Source organism: Hemibagrus wyckioides, linkage group LG27, assembly GCF_019097595.1.
Source record: "Hemibagrus wyckioides isolate EC202008001 linkage group LG27, SWU_Hwy_1.0, whole genome shotgun sequence".
Classification (NCBI taxonomy): Eukaryota; Metazoa; Chordata; class Actinopteri; order Siluriformes; family Bagridae; genus Hemibagrus; species Hemibagrus wyckioides.
The window spans coordinates 8,784,726-8,808,712 of NC_080736.1; the positions used below are offsets into that span (position 1 = coordinate 8,784,726).

The 23,987-nt window shown below is 38.6% G+C and overlaps 1 long non-coding RNA gene across 3 annotated transcripts in view; it reads left to right on the forward strand.

The window, feature by feature from the left end:
* Positions 1 to 23,533, forward strand: part of LOC131347860 (uncharacterized) — a 77,709-nt gene extending 54,176 nt beyond the window's left edge. For 2 of the 3 annotated variants that reach the window (XR_009203843.1, XR_009203841.1), the window contains exons 2-4: positions 9,692 to 9,876; positions 19,765 to 19,920; positions 20,507 to 23,533. This is a non-coding gene — a long non-coding RNA (uncharacterized LOC131347860). Of the gene's footprint in view, positions 1 to 9,691; positions 9,877 to 16,489; positions 17,808 to 19,764; positions 19,921 to 20,506 lie in introns of those variants that run through there. The other variant, XR_009203842.1, reaches the window with a different exon arrangement.
* Positions 23,534 to 23,987: the final 454 nt, after the last annotated feature.

Consider the following 23,987-nt stretch of genomic DNA (forward strand, 5'->3'; position numbering starts at 1 on the left):
ACAACGAGAACTTAAAACTGCTGGCTCATACCACCTTTAAAAAGCGGCCCGTACTTTTCCGTGGCCCTCCGTTCGAGCTAACAAAAGCTGTCACAGACGACAGCTTAACAGCTTGCGTGAGCGTAATTAACGCCGCTCGAAAACAAACGTGAGGCGGGAAGGAAATAAATAAATAATTCACAGAAATGCGGCTTATCTGCCGGCTGATGTCTCAGGTACGGTTTTACCTGACCAGGCATCTGGATGCTAAACAGGACGCAGGCAGCGGGAAAATCGTTAAATTATTCACCGCATCAAAGCACAATGTGACTACTTAAAAGCCATTATTATGTTTAATAGTAATGACCCTTTCAGGTCAGCATGAGAGTGGAGCGGCCTGATTGTCAGAAATCACTTTGTATTTCAACTGTTTGTGTTCTGAGTTATTTATGCATTTCTAGTAGGACCATGGAGCATGTTTTGTACTCTTGGAAGTATTTTAGTTGATTTCTGTATATTCTTCTAGGCAGAAAGTTGTGATAAAAATTTAGTTTAGGAACGTGAGCTAGTATGGAAAATATGTAAATATGTAAAATATCATTATGTACAAAAAGAAAATTAAAAAAAAAATAAACATATTCTGTTTTGTAATTAATTTTGTAACACTGGACACAGTGTATTTTTTTTTTTTTTCTGATAAAAGTATTTACAGTAGTGCAATTTACATGGCCTTGTTTTTAAAATGCTGTTTGCATTAGAGTCATACAAGGAAATAAACTGGAGAATTAATATTTAGTAATAAATTAATAATTAATAATAATTATATATTAATGAATTAATATAAATTATATATATTATATATAAATTATATAATTATATAATAAATTATATATATTAATAAATTATTAATAATTAATATTTTTTTTCTAGGACAAACACATACACATTTGTTAGATATTTTTATTTATAAATTATTTTTTTAAATTTATTAATTAATACATTTATTTATTTATTTATTTATTTATTTATTTATTAATTAATTAATTAATTAATTAATTAATTAATTAATTAATTAATTAATTAATTTATTTATTTATTTATTTATTTATTTATTTATTTATTAATTTATTTATGATTCATTATAGATCATGTGATCCACATGTATATTCCACATGGTATATATATGGAATATACCGTGTGTCCAACATGTTGTCATAAATTACATGCAAAATATTAAGACAAACAAACCAAAAAAAATCTGCAGCTTTTTCCAAAAAACCCCACACACATTTGCTACTATAATTCTGTAAGCGAGTCGATGTAGGCTATTAAGCCTCTGTTTAACATGAGGACAGTAATAGACTAATGGGGTTACTTCACCCGAGAGGTTAATATGTATATGCAACCTTGTTGTTCTGTTTGAGTCGAGCAGCACTTCCACAGCTCTGTGCTGTTTAGATATGCAATCCTCGACACCTGGAACCTACAACAGAGGTGAAATTATCGCTCTTGTAGGTGAGTGCACGCATGTGAGAGAAAGACTGAGCGAATGAAAAGAGCATGATCCAAAAATCCGTTAGCATACAAATAAACCAATTTATCACCTGCCCTTTTTTTCTTTTCTACAAGAATAAACACTAATTTTCCTGACGCTGACCCTGATAAATGGAGTGTCCCACATGCTGCTTTGGTCATCGTGCGAATGCGGCGGGGCCGGGTTGGGCCGGGCGTCTAATAAACGGCTGGTGTCAAAAGCGTTGTCAGTCCATTCTTTGCTTGTTTGGGTTGGTATGGGCTGGAGAGTGTCCGGGGTGCGCTCGCTGGCACCTTCGCTCCAGCTCCGTTCACCCTGAGCAGTCGCTATCGATTTCTGGCCATGCTGCTCTTTGTCAAAAATCAGATATGGAGGGGCCCTCTGGACCTCTTCACCTTTTAAAAGCACATAGACTGTATGTCTTATGAGCTGGGTGGAGAGGCATGTGTGTGTCTGTGTGTGTGGTGTGTGTGTGTAGCGCATCTCTATGTTGCCTGCAGGGTGATGGTCTTTGTTAAAGGTGAACAGTTGTAACGGGTGGATGAGAGTAAATATGGCTGTTCAGGGCTGACAGACTTACAGCACTTTATGGTTTTGGCATCACTGGTGATACACAGTTCATTACTTTGCTTCTGCAAGGACTTTCCCTGAGTGTAGGAAGGGCGAGTTGATGCGAACGTCTTTCCATTTATATACTATGTCTAACGATTGTGTTACTTTGCAATGATTTAAAAGCACTTTTAGTGAGCGCAACCTTTCTAATCATTCACAGATTTACTATTTCACTAATAGAATAGGACCGGTTTCTCCCAGAGAATTATAGCGCAAAGATGGAAACTCTGTCTAACTGTTAAGATGACCTTATCATTATGAAGGCTTGGAGAAATGGCTTCTGGCCAGAATACTCTTGGCGAAAAAGAAAAGAGGGGAACTTGTGTTTGTCTGGACCGCCAATCTGCGTATTGAGAATATCTTCCGCGCAGCTACAAAGAACGGCGTGTCAACATTGTAAGGACCCTAGCAGAGAGTGAGAGCGCGAGAAAAAGGAGGGAATCCGGTGTCCAAAGCCGTAGCACCTCTCTCTTTCTCCTGACACAGAGAAAATATTATGCAGCCACTCGCGCCCATTGAATCGGCGTGATTCATTGCCCAATTTGAAACTGCCAAGCTGCTAAATTGCATCAGGTCTGCCAAAATTCATTCCAGGACTACGGAGGAGATATGAAAAATTAAATGTCATCTCGGTACAGTGGAAAACTTTTACCTCTACTCTCGTGACACGCCGAATATGCCGCATTCCGTAATGATCGATGGCGACGCGAGACTACGCTTAACCTACTTAGTGATGTCATGTAGCCCGCAGGGGTGTTTACTTTTGGAAAATAGTGGGAAGACATAAACTTTATCAGGTGGTTGACACGGCTGCATTCTTCTCTCTTCTCGCTATCCCTCTCTAAGAATGAAGTGACTTTTTATGTTGATTTGCAGATATACAGTTGTATTTTTTCTCTCTCGCTGCACTCATCAGTGGGTGGTAGGAGTGTATTATGTACTACAGCCTGAAGTGTGGAAGAATTGATTTGGAAGGAATAAAGACCTAGAAGTTCTTAGAAATCTGTTTCTCTCTAAGGGATACATGTGAGCCACACTGCATTATGTGTGTGTGTGAGCATGTGTGTGTGTGTGTGTATAAGAGAGAGAGAGAGAGAGAGACTGCGGATGTTTGAAGTTGGACGCGACTTAATCACGAGGCTTTAGCACAGGAAATGGAGAAGGGTGTAGGAGCCATGAGAGAGTGTGTTGTAAACGAGCAGCTCAGCACCACCAAGCTGTCGAGGACAGAGGAGGGGAAAAAAACGAAGGATGGCAACTGAACAGAGAAAGAGAGAGAAGTAGAAAAGAGGAGCGCTCTGCATAAGTGTGGCGTCCGGCTCGGTAATTTTTCTCTGGGGCTTTGTGTTGCACTGACAGCTTCATTTGTTTAAAAAGGCCCCTACTCCCTCCGTTCCTTTCCTCCTCTGATTATGATAGCACTCTTTGGTGCATTATTATAGTGGAGTGAGGAAAGAAATAAATATTAAAGGGGGCGATATTTGGGAATAAGTGGCTTGAATATGTCTGCGTGACACATGTTCACAAGGGGGTTCTGTCGGCCTGGTACATGCTTGCTGCTCACACACACACACACACACACATACTTTAATATGTGCAGAACTGCTATGAAACTTACTATGCACCTGAATTCCTGTAAGAATTCACTAAAGGAATGATTAAGTTTTAAAAATTGGAGGTAATACTAATGAATGAATTCTCTGTAATAATTACACTGCAGATTTACACACCTGCCAATTACGTTACTTACTGTACAGTAATAAACACACACACACACACAGATTCAAACAGAATAAATTCTGTCCACTAAAGGTATTTGGCAGAATAGATTTGCGGCGCTCTTCCCCTCGTCTGCTCGCTGCAAGGCAGCGATATTTATTATTAGGAATATCATTTGTATTAATCATCAGGATAAATGACTGGTTTGGCTATCTGAATGCCTCATTTAGGGAAACTTCGCTCCCGTGTCATTGTTATAAATTACTGCCAAGGCTTTGTTTCACCTGAGGCTGCCTCATCCACTCCTTCACATGTGTATATATTTTTAAGACAGCCTGTCCACAACATGTACATCCTTTCAGGCCTGAAATGCACATTGAGGGCAATCAGTGGGTCAGTTTCATGACAGAACAGACTCATGGGAAAAGGGAAAGGCTCATGCAGCATGTATGTGTGCGTGTAGACATACTTCAGACACATGCATGCAAATACGAGCAAACAAATCTGAGGATGAAACTGAACGGGTGTATATCTTTATTTATCTGCTCATTTATTTATTTATTTATTTATTTATTCATTTATTTATTTATTTATTCGTTCTACAGATGTATGTGTGTTCCCCCCTCTCTCTCTCTCTCTCTCTCTCTCTCTCTCTCTCCCTCCCTGTCTGAGATTAAATTATTCAGTGCTACAAACTACAATCTTGCTTTATTAAAAATTATTAAAAAACTCTCAGTGGGATGTGCAAATGTAAAAGAATTTATTGCCCTGCTTGTTTTTTTTCCCCCCTCGTGCTCATTTGCATCATTGATTTTGTCGGAGTTCAGCGAGCGTCATTACTCGTCTTGCTCCACCACTCCCTCTGATTTTTTTTTTTTTGTTGTTGTTGTTTTGAAGGGGGCATCACGACATCGTGTCCCATTTGATTAATGACGGGCAGGAGCTGATTTTATTTACATGCGTTTATGACTTTTATCGGCTCCGTAAGATGGGGCCCGGCGTAAAATTAGGAAAGGGGCTGCTTTCGCTAGTTCATATTAAACAAGGCGCTTTCATAATGACAGGCACGCTGGAGGATGAACATCTCATTCGCTTTGTTATTCGTCACTCTCAGGCTCACAAAACCAATTACTCAAGTGCGGCGTTTAGCCCTGGGATAACTGAGCTTTTGTTCATCCCCCGAACGTAATTCTGTTTCGCTGTTACAAAATAAAGATGAGTCGCGAGAGTGACTTGCAGCGTGAGCGAAAGAGTGGAACTTGAGATTATGTGAGAGGAAGAAGGAAAAACGAGAGGGTGAGGAGGAAAAAAAACAAACAAAAAAAAAAAAAAACAGCAACAACAAAAAGATATATGAAACCTTCATCTGATGTGTGACTTTTTTTTTGAACGTCTCCATACATTAAATATACATTTGAAAATTTACACTTCAAAGTTTTATCCATTATAAGAGTCATTAGTTATACTTGTTATATGTGTTCGCTCTGGCTGCACTATGAATGATTTAACAGCAAGTTACAGTAAACTAAATTCAGTTTTCGTTCAAAGAAGCATCTCCACTGCAATGTAGAGAGAGAGAGAGACAGAGAGAGAGAGAGAGAAGCAGCCCTTTTTCACTGTTGAATCCTGAGCAATGACTGGCTACTTTAACAATTAAAATCCGGGGCAAAGACACAGCGGCTTCGTTTGGCCGAGAGACTGCACCATTCATCATCCGAGCTGCCATAAAATAGCACGAGATGGATTCTTTGATTTTAGCTTTGGAAGAACATAAATCAAAATCTAAACCATGGCCTGTCAGGGCCATCACCAGAATTATCCATTTGAGAGAGAGTAGGGGAGGGAAAAGTGAACGAAGGACTGAGAGAAGACAATGAGACTCCTCTTAGTTCATATCAGTACTTCTCTTTTTCCTCTCTCCGTCGGTCTCGCTCCCTCTCTCTTCATCTCTCGCTCTCTCTCTCTTTCTCTGTTCTCTCTGTCGCTCACGCATGATATACTAGGTGGCCTTATCAGTGCTGCTCTGCATTTGATTGACATATATGTGACCTAAAAAAATTCACTATATCACAACTGCATTGAAAAAAATGAAATGAGTGGAAATGAGTGAATGGTGGAGCGTAGTAAAACTCCCTCGCATGGGGCGCCGCCACCTTGTGTGAGAGACTGCACAGAGTCGGATTAGGCTTTCAGAAACCACATTTTAGCCCTCTTTTATTCCTGTCTGCCAAGGTGAGGAGAGTGGCCCACACTGCACACACACACACACACACACAGAACAAACACACAGCACGTTCACACACACACTCACTCTTGCGCACATACACAGCTCTACTCCCACGAGGCCTCCTGCAGGGCACAGCCAGTCGGGCTAGTAGAAGACCTAATTTGAGTTTAGAAGAAAGGAAAAAAGAGAGAGAGGAAAAAAAAAAACAGAAAGTGAGGAGAAATAGTGTCAGAGAGAAAGCAGCAGAGGCAGATGGAGAGAGAGAGCCTCAAGTCCCTAGTATCAGCCCTTCTCACTGAGGCTTAAGAGAGAAACTCAGCAAATGGAGAGCCTTGGATCTTTCCTTAACAGCTTGCACCTTCTGTTATCCGACTGAAAGCAGCGCAGGATGAATGGGTTTTTTATAGCACACTGTTACACGCAGACATACCTGTTTAAACACTGAATCATGGCCGATTAGTGCTCTGATGTCAAAAGAATTCGGGGTCAGTTTTATGGATTTAAACGAGCGAATAAAGTTGTGTGACAAGATATGAAGTTTAACTCCTCCCTTACAGTTAACTCCAACCTGAATAAGAGATGAATGAACGACTGAATGATGGAATGAGCTTTCATCCAAATATTGGCATGTAAATCACACGAACAGATTTAATTACATACACAATAAGAGTTTGATCAACATCCTCATTCTCCGAGGCTCGGAAGGCGAGTCGTAGCCATTTGCTTCGCTTTTTACCCGTTTGTGGATCTGTGTGGGAAGAGAAAATGGAGGACAGCTGTCAATGCTGCGACATTTGTCTCTGTCATCCCATACTACCGCTCCACTCCTCCACCCCCCTCCTCTTTCCTCTCCTCTCAGCTTACAGAGGGAACAGTGGCGTTGACTGGCTCTCATACCATCTAAAACTGATAATACCACTGTCGAGGCCACTTAGGCACAGATTCAATCAAAAATAAAGCAAAGCATAAAGTGACCTATTTTAATTCCCTCGGCTCCCCGGCGACATTCAATTACATCTTCCCAAAGCACGTTTTTCATGTGCTCCAATTAAAGTCTTATTTAATGTTTAAAGCATATTACTTTTCTTTATTACGCCAGCGTGTATTGAAGTCAGCAAAGGTACAAGCCTCTTCTTTTTGTTTTGCCCTTTATTGCTGGAGTGCAGTAAGTGAGTTATAGAGATGGAGTGAGAGAAAGAAAGGGACACAGGGCAAGAGTTTGCAGGAATGCCCGAAAACAGTTAAAAAGAAAAAAGGTACGAATGCAAGAAAAGACGATCGAATGAAAAAAAAAAGTGACTAATGATATATGACAAGGACAAATAAATGATCTTGAATATGATTTATACCACAGTGCTTTGAAAGATCAGTTCTGATTGGTCAGAAGGTGTCAGGTGCAAGATCGTATTGTTTCTATGCTTTTAGTACTTCTACTGAGACTTTTATTGTAGGAAAAAAAAAAAGGGGGTACAATTTTGTGAGGGGATTTTTAGAAGGAGTGTTCAGTGTCAGCAATTTGCAACAGAATTTTTGGTACTTTTTTCCTGCAAGAGAGAGAAGCGATTACAAAACTAACATGATTTGTGGATATTTCACAATATTAAATGCAAATATAAACATCTAAAACGTATGACATGTTGATTAATAAATGAAAAATCGCACTCGTTGGGAAAATGCTGTGATATAAGGGGAATAAAACACGAGACGTTCAGAGCTGTTATTGGAAAATAATCAGCTTCGGTGTGGAAACCGTGGCATTGTGTCATTCACATAACATCACACTGTGCGGTGTTTTATTCCTGACATATATGTACAGGACTGTTTGAGAAACATCTGCTCTCTCTGTGGCTGGTACGAGCCTGATATATTACAGATTTAGTTTTTCATTAAAAACACCTTTAGTCTTTTGTTCCATTTTTCTGAACTCCATTTGGTGTAATCAGAAGAAAGCGACTCACGCTGCTCATATTTCTTCATATTTGAAGCTGCTTTCAAGCAACACGGCTTTTCTTGAGGATATTAATGATATCTTGTTGTGTGTGGTGTAACAAAGCACGTAACTATCTGAAAGGGAAAAACAAAAAACAGCCTCACTTCATCTGTCATCCTGTAGTTCAACAAAGATTTATCAGTTTCCCCGCATACCAATTTTCTTTCCAAATCTTATTATACAAATAGCAAATTAATATACTTGTACACATGCCAAGATGACATTGCGGCAGAAGCCCAGAAGATCCTTGTTGTAGTGTTAGTTGTCTGAAGACAACGTAAAGGTGACCAGCATCCAACCTTAACACAGCCACTCTATGAACACAAAGTCACTTCATTGGGCCTGTGAAATGGGCTCTTCATTAGCCCATTGATCAAACTGTGCCATCCTGTCACCAAGCTACAGCTGGCCAGTGGACCAACACACACACGGACACACATACGGACACACACAGACAAACACCTTCCATCCCACACAGTGGCAGTGAGGATTCTGGTAAGTGGGGTCAAAGGTCCTGTGTAGTAATCCATCTAAGCAGTGTGACAGCGGCAGCTAATAAATCACTCATTCATCGTTTAATCCATCGCCTGTCTCCAGCCCTGCCTTGCAAACAATGCACGCCCAGCCATCCCTCTCCACACACCTTTCCTAACACAATCAGCTCAGCACCCAGAGGACAGGTCCAGAACAATGGAAAACCTCGGAACATCTTTAATTTTGTACGGAAGCGGCGTAAAGGTTAATAATATTCATTCATAAGATCTACAATCGAAGGCCAAATCCCTAAACTGTATCTAAAGGCAGTTTTAGATTATCATGCAGTAAAACATGATGTTCCGAATAAAATCAGAAAAACGTTTTTGCACTATAACATGTTCTCCGTGTTAGATTAGAAAATGAAGATCCTCTAATAATAGATCTCTGAGTATCTTGTGCTTATGTCATCAATCAGTGCTGAGGTCCAGGGTCATGCAGAAAATGTCAACAGAAGCATTTTTCTTTGTCTGTTTGCATGTATTGTTAACATTTTGCCATCGTCACTACCATACTTGTAGCTGTTCTGGGAGTATTTTGTAATCCGGTGCTGTCATCCTATTGGTGGGGTCATAGCAGCATTCTAGCCTCAGAAATTCCTTTCATTCTCTTTAGTCACAATGGCACTATCAATCTCCAGTCAGCATATGATATAATTCTTTCTAATATCTCAACTCACAACCGAATCATTCCTTTATAATGAACAAATTATGTCTGTGAAAGCAAACTCGGGGTCAACAGTCGTACAACGTGAAGTCAATTTAAGTGAGCCCTTTCTGCACTGACCTCTATGGACTAATAACAAATGATTGAAATGAGCTCAACTATATGAAATCTAAATGCTTTAGCATCCCTAAAGATTTTGAGCTTATCTTTTTCTACAACTTGATAACCCAGAGCTGAGGGAGACTAGACGGCATAAATTGGAAACAGGAAATGGTTTTCAATTGGTTTAAAATCATCCCTGAGAATAAAACATGCCTTACTGAGGCAGGGCCGAGTCCGAAAAGAAACGACTATCACTTCTGAAGAGACTTTTAAAGAACGCTTCTTGCCTACCACTTCTTAATTTGTTCTCCTTTTCTTTCCTGTCTAGGCCCCGTCCAAGCTGAGCCATTCTCTCTCTCTCTCCCTCCGTCCTGAATTCTACTTGCTTTCCGATGCGTAGCGCCTCACCTGACAAAGAAAGGAGCGCAAGGCATGGATAGCGAGAGGGTGCGAAAAAGAAGAGGCAGAGAAGGGCCAGCGGTTGATCTTACAGTTTAATTACCTGCCTGCCTTGTAAGTGCTCCAGCAAGGAACTACATTGCCGGCTACAAGAGACAGCTACGCCATTCCAAATAATTAAATACTGACCCATTAAAGTGAGAACATGAGAATGGGCTTCCTCCTCACTCCTCCTCTCTCCCCACCTCCTCCTCCTCCTCCTCCTCCTCTGCTTGTCTTCACTCCATCGCCTCCATCTCTTCTTCAATCTCCCTCTTTCCATTCCTATACTAACTTTGTTTAGCAGGTCTAGGACAAACGTTGTAATTGTTTGTCTTGAACAGCCTACTTGGATTGAAGGTACCGGGGTTAAAATCCCCCATCGAAGGGGGTCCAAAGTAATAAAACTAGCGATTAGGTATTCCCATGGATGTGTCCTTCCAAGGGGAAAGGATTGGGGGGGGGGTGTTGGGGGGGTAGTGGCAGCTCATTACGGCACCGCACTTGGCTGCTTTTATCGGTAATTGGACTATATAGGCCTTCATTATAATTTACTTTCTCCCTCTCCCCCCTCTCTGTGAGTCCCCCAAACTGATAATGCAGACAAGCAGAACTGAGTGGGGCTGTTAGTGGCCGTAGAAACTGACACCAGTTAATGCCTAATTATAACAACTAAATTAAAGAAGAGACGGCGAGAACGGTTGGGATAACACCAGCACTTCAAGAGCATCAAGCACCTTCACCCCAGCAAACACTCTCAGGAAAGATAAAAAAAAGAGCAAGACACACAGTGGAGAGTGCTGTTTATTCTTTCAAACATACCTGGCTGTTCTCAAGGCTCATGGTAAAGTTATTCCTTCTTTTCGTATCATTATCTCCTATAGCAGGGTTTGTTTTTTACAGGTGCATGTATGAAATTGCAATACAATAGCTAAGGTCAATAATGCAAGCATAACATCAAGTAAATTGGCTAATTACAGAAGGCTGGACGCATTGGATCTTTGGTGGAAAAAGTAAAAAAAGAAAAAACATAATTCATGTAGCCTCAGTAACAGTGCTGTGTGACTTGAAAGAACTTTCAGTAAGAAGGTGACTTCTTTGCTCTTCTTTAGATATATCATTAACACTACTGACTTTTTAGGTTTGACTTTTCATGTTATTTAAATAATGCACAGGATGTTAGCTGTTATTAATGAATAGCAACAATTAACTGGGGGAAAAAAGAGAAAAATTGTACATACATCCAGTTATTTATTCCTTATATCCATTTATTTTTCAAGCAGCTCACAATCATGTAATATTTGTTATATTTTATAGTATATGAAAGAAATATAAAAAAAAAAAAATTATAATAATGCAATAATTGCACTGGTTAAAAAGGCAACAATTAATTGGGGAAACAAAACAATATATAAGTACATATATTTAATACAGACAAAAATATAAATAATAAAAATTTACAGACAAAAATATAAATCAATTTTATAATTATTTCAAAAGATTGACAGAAATTTACTTTTATAATTTTCTGATATTAGGTGTCATTTTAATTTACCAAGAAAAAAACAGAAAAAAAAAAGGAAAAAATGAATGTATGAAAAATGAAGGACTCCATTAAAACAAAGAAATCTATAAGTCCTGCATATTAGATACATGGTACGTTGCCTCTTGATGCACACTGGCACTGCACTGGCACTCCAGTGAACTAATCTGACACACTGAGGGATGGCATGAGTGGCACAGAGAGGAGACAGAGCTGACACGGGACACGGGCTTAGAGTCACTCTCTGGGTTTCTCCTGTCACTCAGTCACTGTAAGCAGCCACCTGACTACTGACAGACAAGCTGGAGCCTTTGATGATGATGCCGATGGTGACGTTGATGATGACGATGAGTTGGATGATGGTGGTGTTGCTGTTGTTGGATGAGGATTTTGGAGGAGTGTTGACTTCCAGAGGACTGATTGCGATAATGCTCCAGCAGGGGCGAGCGTGCAGCATGAGGACGACATGGCTGATCCGGCTTAGGACGCGTGCATCTGTCAACTTGCCAACGGCGACCGTAGCAGAGTGGCAGGGGAACAGGACCTGAAGAGGCGGTGACACAAAGCTGTGGATTTACACCGAAGTGCTAAACATCACATACACTTAGAGTCTTGTCTGTGATCCAGCTGCCCAGAGAGAGAGCGAGAGAGCGAGAGAGAGAGAGAGAGAGAGAGAGAGCTTTGATGGTGCCCTATAATACTCACTGTGGGTTAAATGTTGTAACATCATGAAGGAGAAAGTCTCCAGAGCCTGGCTTTGGATGCTCAATGTCATGGCCTGCTTCTGATCACCAGCACCCTGTCAAAAGCAAAAGACCATGTTCTCAGCATTTAGAGTAGACGTTTATAATGCTCTGAGTAAACATGTAGCACATTTGGACGCTTCAGATCAGAGAAATGAGAATTAAAAACAGACTTTAAGAAGAGAATTATTGATAAGGATAAAGAACAGTGACATTGCCTTCCTCATTCCTTCCATTCGCTGATCAAACACAGAACTTTCTAGATTTGGAAATGTGTGTGTTCGCAAGCGTGTGTCCATTTGCTATGGTCCAGCTCATTTTAGTGATGTTCCATCACCCCAATCAGTCCCTGATAGACCCAAGACTATTAAAGCACTCTCAACATTCTTTCCTCTCTCTCCTCTTCCTCCATCACTCTTTTTGAATAACCTCTCTAACCTGGCAGAATGCACACCTTGAGCTTATTCAGCAAAAGTCAAATGCCAGCGCCTCACTCCCTCCTCAGGACTCAGTCTTCTGCATCTGTGAACATGCGCTCACATTTACGCCCTGGAATGGGATTGTGCTTCTGCGTATCCTTCACTCCCATCCACAGACGGGTAATTGAAAACGAAAAGAGACACAACGTTGAATAGACACGCAATGCAGTACGCTAGTTGTTTTTTAGCACGGACCTCTGGCGTGATTTTGTGGAAATAAACGTAGAACGCCTGCGAGCTTGGTCCCTGCTTAACCATATTTGATTTACATCAATTAGGCCTCTCGCATAAGGTGGCATAGCATGGACCGAGGTAATAACCCAGAAATAACCTCATTAAAAAGACAGCATATCGGTCTGAGCAGAATGAACTCATGGTTGAAAAATTAGTGACCTGGAAAGTGGCAGGAGGAGTTAATGATGCTACGTCGAGGAGAGCGGCGTATCATTTCCACGAGCACAAAAAGAGGACTAGAAATTCAAACGCTTCACGTATTGTTTCATTACTCGCCCCTTTCCTTCTCTGCCTCTCATAATGGAGTCTGGTATGTTATTGTTTGCAGGTCTAATTAGAGACATTAAAGAAAGGGAAAACATAAACCGCCGTTAATGATTCAATGAGTCATATCGTAGACGCGGTCGCTTTGCTTTATTTGGCTGTTAATATACATTCACCTGCTAATGCATCTGTGGGACTGCAGCATATGCTTCTTCACTGAAGCAGATGTTGCAGTTATTTATCTGTTTGCTGCGTTTTTTTTTTTTGTTTTTTTTGGGAAAAGTCTGCAAGAAACATTGCTACAGCCTCTGGAATATTCCTCTCATCGACACAGATATTTCAACATGATGGAACAAACGTAAACAGATGCAATCTCCAGAAAGCCGCTTTAAAGCAAAATGATGCCTGCACTAACAAGCAGCTTCCAGATCAGTCCTTGGCCTGCGTTCATGGATGTAGAGTAATGAGTGCACAGAGACTTTGGACTCAAATCAATAGACATATATTTACACCAGCAGCCCAATACAACTCCCCCTGTCCACCCCCCCCCAGCACACACACCTTCCCCACCCCTCACCCCATCTGCATCGGTGATTCCACGGCCTTCTTTCACTTCCCGGCACAAATCTCTCGGACATGCGGCGCAATTAAGAGCTAAAACCTACCAATGTTAACAAGTAATCACTGCTTTGATTTCTCACATTATTACAAGTTTGGGCACTTTGATATGCAGCGCTGCCTTGATGAGTCTTATAAATATATTAAAATAAGTTTAATTAGCAATTCAAATCCAAGGGTGGGTGCAAGTTTAAAAAAAGAATATATGATAAGATCGCAATATAGCCGGAGAGACAAATTAGCAGGTTTTGATGAACAAAAGGAAAATGCCCCTGATCAGACTCACGCTTTAGCCTTGCTCCCCTCTGCTTTACCTTTCATCTTATTTTAAGGCCATGGAAATCAAATGTGCTCCTTTTTGATTTCTTCATTTCTCAGAGAGAAAATATTCCGCCTAATTATTCATTCCTCATGCAATTTTAATGGGCCCTGGGCCCTCCATGGAAGAAGGGCATGAAGTACACGTGTCAGTATGTGCACTTAAAATATGAAAAGTTGCCAAGATGAAATGGCTCTGGAGGGTGTCACTTATGTGCGCTTTAACCTATTTACTTCACTTTGCTCACTCGATTTGGCCATGAAGTCTGCAACATGTCTTTAGGGACAGAAGATTCAAAGTGGGTAAAAAAAAAAAAAAAAAAAGGTCGGAAAAATGTTCCTATTTATCTTTCTCTAATTAGCCTTTTTTTCCTGCATACTTTACATGCTCTTCATACAGCTGTGTAACACAATGCTGCTGTCTGTATCTGGATTTTAATTTTATTTATATATTCAAATGAAATTTGATATAGGTGTGGCTTTAAGAATTAATTAATTTATTTATTTATTTATTTATTTATTTATTTATTTATTTATTTATTTTCTTATTTTAAAGAGACATGTGCTGAACATTTTTCATTAAATCACCCTTAAAAATTTATTTATTTATTTATTTATTTATTTATTTATTTATTTATTTATTTATTTATTTATTTATTTATTTGCTTATTTTAAAGAGACATGTGCTGAACATTTTTTATTAAATCACCTTTACTAAATCACCTTATTTATTTATTTATTTATTCATTCATTCATTCATTCATTCATTCATTCATTCCTTCATTCATTCATTCATTCATTCATTCATTCATTCATTCATTCATTCATTTATTTATTTATTTATTTATTTTCATTCATCCCTGCCTGCAAAATGGTCAACCAATTTAAAACAAACTCATAGCTTAATTTGAATCAGGCTCGAGCTTACACAGGAAATGCATTGCTGTAGATGCATCGTTCATGTTCACATTAACGAACGTGGTATATCTTTGTCCCCGTATGAGTAAAAAAAAAAAAAAAAAAAGTAAAAGTCCCCTGCTTTGAGTGGAAATCTTTGCTTACATGAAAACAACTAATCCAAAAACACAAACCAAAAAGAAACTTCTATTTAAATGTGTATCCGTATCTATCTACAGCACATTATCTTTTCATTCGGAATACTGTAATCATTTCCGGTTAAATCCCCATCCTCATACCTGCCTACGTTTTAAGGCCGCACTCTTTATTACAGACTACGCAACTGAAATGTCAGTTTGTTACGGTTTTAAAATAAACGGGAGTTAAAATATTTTCTTAAAGAGCGCAATAGATATTTTGAGTCGGTTTTATTCATTTGCTGTCCCTTTCGTGTTGTGCGCTGTCTTGTTACAGCAGTGATGTGTTTTGGGGTCATTAATGAGGAGTCTTAAGACTAATGGATCACGCTGGAGACGCAGAGAAGAGGGACATGTCTGACATGTCTGTGGCACTGTGACAAGCAGAGCAACCTTTTCAAAGCTAAGTGCTACCCATTGACTCATTAAAATCCCAGTAATTACATACATTCCAACTGTGTCTTCGCACCTTTAATTGGCTATTACAAACTGCTGCACTCATTTGTGGCTGTCCGTATTCTCCTGTTGTCAGCAGAATGCATTTGCCTGTGTATGTTTGTCTTCCATAAATGAGGAAAAAATAGACATACGGTCTAATTTTTTTGCATATACATCTGCTTAGAGTTTGACCAACAATACGTTATATTGCGCTAGATGTCTGCTAATAAAAGTGCCGTAAAAAGAAGGGAGGGAATCATCCTATTTAGTTTGAGCGGTGGTGTGTCTCTGTCTGCGTAATGACTTCGTAAAGCATTTAAAAGGCAGAAAAGTATCTCAGACTGCACATTGTGGAGAATATAAAAGTAAACTCCTGTGTGTGCAGTCTGAACTTTGCACCTCGAAGTCCTTATGCTGGATTCGCACCAGCATGCGACAAGTCCATCATTTCATGCTGTAGTTTCTCTTAGGGGAATCTCTTGTGTTTATCTGTATTTCCGTTTGGTTTATTTACTATGTGTTAGCTTGAATGTACAGTAAGATATCACCAACGCAACCAACCAACTCTGCTACTTCATTCCCAGCTTTATATTTTCTTTATAATGTCACTAAACGTATTTAATAAAATGCTATGCTGTATAATGAATCCATGGTTACGAGCTTTCTTCTACTTTTATGAGTTTAACAATAAATGGAACTAATTGCAGGTAGGAATTAAAGTTGTGAGCAGGCTCACATGCAGTAGGATTGATCTAAGGAATTGTTAATGAATTATTGATATTAACTCTATTGAAATTAGAGCAGTCTAATAAGTGTACAAATAAATGTTAAAAAAATATTTTAAAAATAATAAAAAACTGTAGTCAAAGCAACAGTAATAAATAATTCAATTAAAAAGTAAATCATAATGATTGTATGTGATGTATAAGGTATAAATAATCATGTTGATAATTTATATAGATAGAAATATATAGATATAAATAAGTTACTGCACAATAGTTGAACATAGGGATTTGCATATAATGAGAGGGTGTTAAAATGTCACAGGACATAAACATGTCAAATAATATAGAATATACAGTGCGGCAGAATTTAAACATACTGAGTAATATATGAATAGACACATACTGAGGTATAGAGAGAATGTAAACTATAAAAATGCTGGATTGGATTTTTGCGATCCTTCAGTTTGTTTGTTTGTGTGTGTCTGTGTTCGCAAGCCAGCGGGCATTTAGCTCCCATATGATGCTGGGGTAGAAGCTTTTCTTAAGTGATGGATCTGAATCATTTGCCAGAGGGCAGCAGTTTAAATAAGTGTTCAAGCTAATGGTTTGGTTTTGATGCTTTTACATTGACATAACATAATTTATTTGTATTGAATTAATAAGATTGTGATTTTTGCTTGTAAAATTGCTAAAACAGAAGCACTGTGAAAGTGTCTGAACTACATTACCCATCAGCCCTCTGCATGTCTCCATGTCACATGTTTCACTAATCAGTTTGATCTGCACCACTAATTAAGCTCTACTTTCTTTATACCTCTTTCTCCTGCTACTGATGATGTCGCATTTTGTTTGTTGTCTTGCCTTCTATTGACTTGCTCATAGTTTGTATATTCTGCTATTTTAGATTTTGGTTATTTTTACACTGTGCACAATAAAAGTTTGCACTCACATCTGATGCATCTTAGAACCTGTGACAGTACATATAAATTGGTAAGATGGAGAACTCACACCCTGTTAGGTCCATACAACTTAATAATACAATTTATGTGAAACACATTACACTGTCCTGAAAGAGCTTACATGATAGTGGTATATGTGTGTGTGTGTGTGTGTGTGTGTGTGTGGATAGTAGGGAGTAGTGAAGGGCACTGTGATAGGGTCCACCCCACATGATACCGATGCCAAAAACAGCCGTTGTATGTGTCATCTGTCTCTCACACACACACACACACACACACACACACACACACACTGTAGCCGTGGTCAGTAGTGACACACAGTCTGTGTGCCAAATGTGAGTTATTATCTAATCTGAAGCTTTGCCCAGGGTTACATTTGTCAATCTGCTCCAGACAATCCTGAGAGACCATGGCTTTCTGGGGAGGTTTACAAAAAAAGAGAAAGAAAAGAAAAAGAAAAACAGATTATGACAAAAAAGTCTTCCTCCAAAACAGCCACAGGCCACCAGGTACATGTCCTCAGCTGTCTGGTTGGAGCACATCACAGAAATGATTAAGGGATTTCTAAGTGTGTGTTTAACAAGAGCAAAGGTAGGCAAATACACTCTGTCTTTGCTTTATGAAGCTTCTGAGGATTATTATTTCTATCACTGTTCTGGTCTTTGGTCATTGAACATTTTTTTTTAATTCTCCTGGTGTATTTTCTAGTTTCAATTTTCAGTTAAATAGACTTTATTTTCTAAAGTCCAGCAGACATCCACTGTTCCACCCCTCACGTCTTTATATCTCTGCATGTCCTCTCTGTAATATTGCTGATTTCTCATTAAACACTACAAACTGACCAAATATCAGGGCAATCTGTCACTATCTTCTGTACAGAGCAATGTCCAGTGCTGGGAAACTTCTTCAAAAGTGTAATGCAGTGGTAGAAGGCTCTCAAAATATTTTAATCAATACTACTCCCTTATTTGGTCAATAAATTAGTGAAACAGGAGACTGCAAAGAGGTGTGTTGATATTATAAATCTATCATAAAGTTCTCTGTTAAGGAGTAGGTTGGTTAAAGCTAGTCAGCAGGTTAAAGAATCATACATCAAATATTTATGTAATTTAGTTCGATTAGATTGGTGTGAGAGAGTTTGATTATCTAAATTTAGCTAGCTAGCAAACCTGAACAAACCTATTGCTAACATACAGAAAATTAGCCAGCTAACTTGCAGTAAATGGAACATAAAGCTTACTTTATTTCCTAGTTCTGGTGTGACAGGTAGTTTATTAAAAATAAATAATAAATAAAAGTGCGCCATTGCTTGTGTTACATAATTGTGTTTGAAATATTTAAGACTGTTAGCTAAATAAAAATCTTTATTTCAGCGGGAGTTAGTTCACTACTTTCAGCTAATCAGGAGCTTCTTCCAGTCAGTCTGGAGCTTCGTATCATTGGTCTGCAGAGCTGAAGCTGGATACTACAGAAATATTTATTACTTACACACTATTTGATTTAAAAAAGTGATGATGCTACTACCTTTCTATTGGAAAATGTACTTAAACTAATAGCTTCACTACTTGTAAAAGTGTACTGCACAGCATTATCTATATTCCTGATCGTGGTCGCTCATTCATTGCTTATGTCTAGTTTTGTTGTGTTCTTATTGTGTCAATTTGTGTGCATACATTTATACATGCACTACAGGCAGGGAGAGAAATCTGCCTAAATAGCCAGTGTGCGTGTGTATATATGTGTGTCTAATAAAAAAAATCACATTAAAATAAAAAAAAAAAATAAAAATATATGTTCATGCATAATAATAATAATAATAATAACAATTATTATTATTATTATTATTATTATTATTATTATTATTATTATTATTATTATTGAAAACAAGAACATTAGAATTTAAATGAATTAACATTTATTAAAATAATTAATGAAATAATTTATGGGTCATTTATAATATTTAGAAAAGCATTACACATTGAGAAATACTTTGGAAATACTACAACTGAATATAAAAAGGTGCTACCCATAAACACACACATAAATATATGAATAAAGGAACACACACACACACACACACACACACACAGACTTTACATTCCCTCTCATTTTATTGATGAGTCTGTCCTGGGGTGCATCTTCATAATTGTGCATCAGAAAAGTGCAGCTCTGTGATGGATATTTGTACATAATAAGCTGAGATAAATAAGAGGCAGTGTCATTTTTCAACCATTTTATGCCATTAACACTATCTCCTTCTCCAACTGTCAGCTCCATAAAAAGCCTCAGATATATTGTGTTTTAATGCTCCCTTATAAAGGCGACATAAAAAAGCAATATCCGAGAGCCCGTCACTTTGATAAACAAAGCGGAATATTGATCTCTCTCCAAATTGGAGTGGAGAAAAAACAATAATGCTATATCTGTAGTAACATGGAATTACAAGTGGTAACTGTGTTAAATTCTGCTTCGCCTTGTCATTACTATGCAATTCTGTAGTTATTCCTGCAGAGAAATTCACGCGCAGAGATTTTGTTTTCTCTCCCAGGGAGCCAAATGCAGCGTCTGGAGCCTTGATTCAAGCCTTTACCTCTCCTGTGTGGAAGCCAGGGCCCCTAACCCCGGAGTGTATCTGTGATTATCCACAGCCGAGTGCTCGAGCAGTCGATAAAGCCTTGGATAAATAGATGAGCCCAAGCCCGTGGTAAGAACATAGGCAGCCTGTGGCTCTGTCACTCTTCACAGCTGTGGTAAAACTACATCAAAGCAAATATCTTTAACACATTCCTCAAGAAGGGGGTAGAGAGAGAGAGAGAGAGAGAGAGAGGGAGGAAAAAAACTTTAACAAGCAGGCTACCTAGAGAGTTAGTGCTCCACATCTTTTTACAAATAGACTTGCACCGCTCGAAATCGTTGCTCTGTGAGCACTGTGTGAAGTTTCCTCGCTCGTCTCTCCCTCTCTATATTAAATCGACCAATCAAAGCGTGTCAGTCATGCCGGCTGCCCAGGGCTTGACAGCTTGGCAGCTCCGATGCGAGAGCGCCTCATTCATTCTTATGACACACTTCCGATATGTCCATGTCTGACTCTCACAAGGCCCATCAGACCGAGCAAAATTGCTACGCAGAGCTCTCTGATCCAGCGCTGGGTGGTATTAACAGACTGCCTGATGTCTGATCTGTAACACGGACAGGAACATGTCGAACGTGAACATTATTGACTTTTTGCGCATGAACATGTTTGCATGTAATGTTGTGCAAAGACAAACATTTTCTCTGTCATCTTTTAGATGCTTCTGACCTCAAACATGCAGCAATTCAACAAAAAGGAGTTTGTTTCTAGACGGGAGCGCTGGACATGGCCGATGGGACGCGGCAGATCAAAATTTGCCCATGGAAGTGTGAATGTGTGTCGATGTGCATGAGATTGAGGGTGCAAGAGATAAAGACAAAAAATGTGTGTGTGTGTGTGTGTGTGTGTGTAAGAAACTTGGGGGCATATTGATGATTGCCAAAGGGTTTGAGAAAGTCAGAATTTATAGTATGTCTAGAGAGATCTTGCCGTGTTAAGAGCATGTGGTTTTCATGCTGACATGCAGTAACTCAGAACTATTATAGAGCAGTATCCTTGTATACATTATTACTATGATTATTATGATTATTATTATTAGTAGTAGTAGTAGTAGTAGTAGAAGTAGTAGCAGCAGCAGTATTGGCTTTAATTGTATTTAATAATATACATGTTATCTGAACTATTTAAACTTATTAACTATTTAGCTTATTAATCAACTTAAGTACTTTATTAGTAATTAAGAGAGATTCAAATGAATCATGACAATCTGCTGCCTTAAAAAGCTGGGGTTAAAAAAAAACAGATTGGAGATTTATTGTTTTTATTTAAAAAAAAATATTATTATATTAGAAAGACTGCCTTTGTATTTCTGAAAGTAAACAATTAACTTGTTTGATTAATGACAAAAAGTAAATTTGTTGATGCGATGTCCTTAAGTCACATGATAGAATTTTTTTTTTTACTGTAAATATCTTTTCATTCATCGAAGTTTGCCATTATATATGCCATAGTACAGTCCATGATGAAGTAAAGAATTCTGGTATTTGTTAGCATTTGGGATGATGATGATGATGATGATGAGTTGAATGATCTCACTGTGATGACTTTAGCATTAGAAGAATTATGCACCTGCTGTAAACGACTTGAATGCAGTGGAATTGTTCGGAAGTCATGTATAAATGTTGGAGAGAATTTTCCTACCTTGTGGATGTGATGTAGATGGTAGATCTCTGTTTGCAGACATTACTTACAGTATTTTTTAAAACTGAAGCTGTTTTCAAGAATGACTCTTGTTCCTGATGTACTTTTTGCCCTTTGATGGCCGCAAGGCAAAATAGGTCGTTTGTGCTTTGTTTCCAATAATAAGCACCCCCGTCTTATCTTTGTTTAGCTGCAAAAAAAAAGTTAATAAGCTTAGTATTTTAGGCAGCATCACAAATTATTGGGCTGCCGGGCGAAAGATTGCACAAATACCACTTAAAAAATGCAAGGCACAAAATACACATACATCAAAGCCATTTTAATACATATCTTGCAATTATTATATGTTCTCAAGAGTTTCTTATCTCTGTGATTAAGTTTAAAAAGTTGGATTTCAGTATAGCTTGTTTTATAGTAATAATTTTTTCCCTAATAAGAGACCTGTCCCAAGTAAGGCTGCATGTACTGGGTAGAAATAATAATTAACTGCCAATTAAGCACCACTGCCCCTGAGTAAACTAAAAAAGGTCACTTTTGTCACGATGTGTGGAAGGGAGAACACTTTCTTTTTTTTGCTCTTATTTTTGCATTTGTTTGGTCGTAGTAATTAACATTCAGTTGAAGTGAAATATCATTTTCAACTCCTTTTTTCAAGCACGAGACCAAACCAAACCCAGCAAGGGCACACCATATCCTGTCAGAACGGTAATTGCTGTGTTTTCTACGTCGATTTCTAACTGGACAGCATGTCCGGATTCTCAAAAGGAATCTAGATTAAACACATTAGTCAGAATGGGCTCGAAACACATGAACACATGCTCACACCCCGGCCAAGTAGAATGCATTTGTGACATAATGATGTGTGACAGCGTGTGTGATGTTTTCTCTTCCTCTCATTAGCATGCACTCGAAGCAGCCAGACATTACCTGTTGATGGCAGGGCAGAGGCGCATGCTGATGGACAGATTGATGGGCTAGCTGATGAATTCCTGGCAGGTGCTTTGTCAGAGGAGAAGCAATTTAAACCTCTGGGGGAGAGGAGCCATTTGGAGTTCACACCAGCGCTCTAATGTGGAAAACAGTCAAATCTCAGCTCTCCCACTCATAATTAAACCAGCGCACCGCTGCCGAGCTTAACGAGGGCTGGAATGGGAACATGTGTCAGCCACTGAGAGTCTTCTTACCCATCGCCACGCATCAGCCTGGCTCTGATATAGAAAAATGTCCACCTGGGGGTCAATCTCCCTTTCACACGCAATGACTGATAGATCCAATACCCTTGGAATCAGATAAAACTTTGACGAATGGCTCAGCAGCATGCTGTTGGGAATCACTTCGCCCTGCGTCCGTGTCGGCCTGTCCCTCTCCCATCATGGCACCCACTGGCTTTGATCAATGGTTCCCAGCACCATGGCGTAGCGGGCCGCACGGCGTCACGATTAAAAGAGCTGGAGGATATTGCTTTCTCACCATTCGCTCTCAGGGAGAGAGAAAACTTCATAAAACTAGGGTGACAGCGCTTTCTCCTCTCGGCCCTCACACTCTCCCCTGTCTGCTGGCTGATCCGGATTGATCTGAGAGCTTTGGCTGATTGGAGAACAGAGCATCATGGATGAGAATGAGAAACATGAATTCCTTACAACGCCTCGTCTGCCGTAGATGTGTTTTTGAGAGAGGACACTCTGCTGTCAGTCAGTCCCAGTGCTCAGAAACTAAAGGTGTCTTCTGCTGTTCTATGTATATCAATAATATAACAACTGTCGCACATAAGACACATTTTCAGCAGCTGCTGTTAAAAAAAAAAAAAGCCTTAAAAAAGCTGTAACAACAAAGGTCCACAATGAAGAACTGCTTGACAGCAAAGAAAACAGCTTTTTATTTTATTTATTTTTTTAATCCCCTGAAACCCCACAGTAGTGCCAAATCTTAGTCCACTACCACAAACTGGTTTAATAAAAAAACAATTGTTTTTTTTTTTTTGTATATTTCTGTGAATAGATTTTTACTTTACTTTATTTTATTTTATTTTTTTATATACATATAAAAAAACAACTTTGCATTGATTAAAGATTAACTAGTCTTGTTTGTGGAAAAAAAATGTTTTTACTGATTAAATAAAAAGTGAATATTTATATTTGACAGTTTATTATTATTATTATTATTATTATTATAGTTAGTAGTATTAGTAGCATTGTCAATAATAATAATATTAATAATTATAATAATAATAATAAGAAGAAGAATAGTCAGTGTTTGCATATATTAATTGTCTGAAAAAATAGATAATGACTCAAATCAAATTAGAAAAATAGCTTGATTGAACTGTTCACTGGTCAATGTCATGAAAGAAAAAAAAAAAATAAATAAAAAAGCTAAATGAAAGTTTTAAGTTTAGGAAACTGTATTTTGTGGAAGTGTAATTAAGTAAAATAGCAGGTCTTCCTTTTCAATAATGGGTCAAGTATGAGTAACGAAGAACAAACCCATCTCTTAGTCAT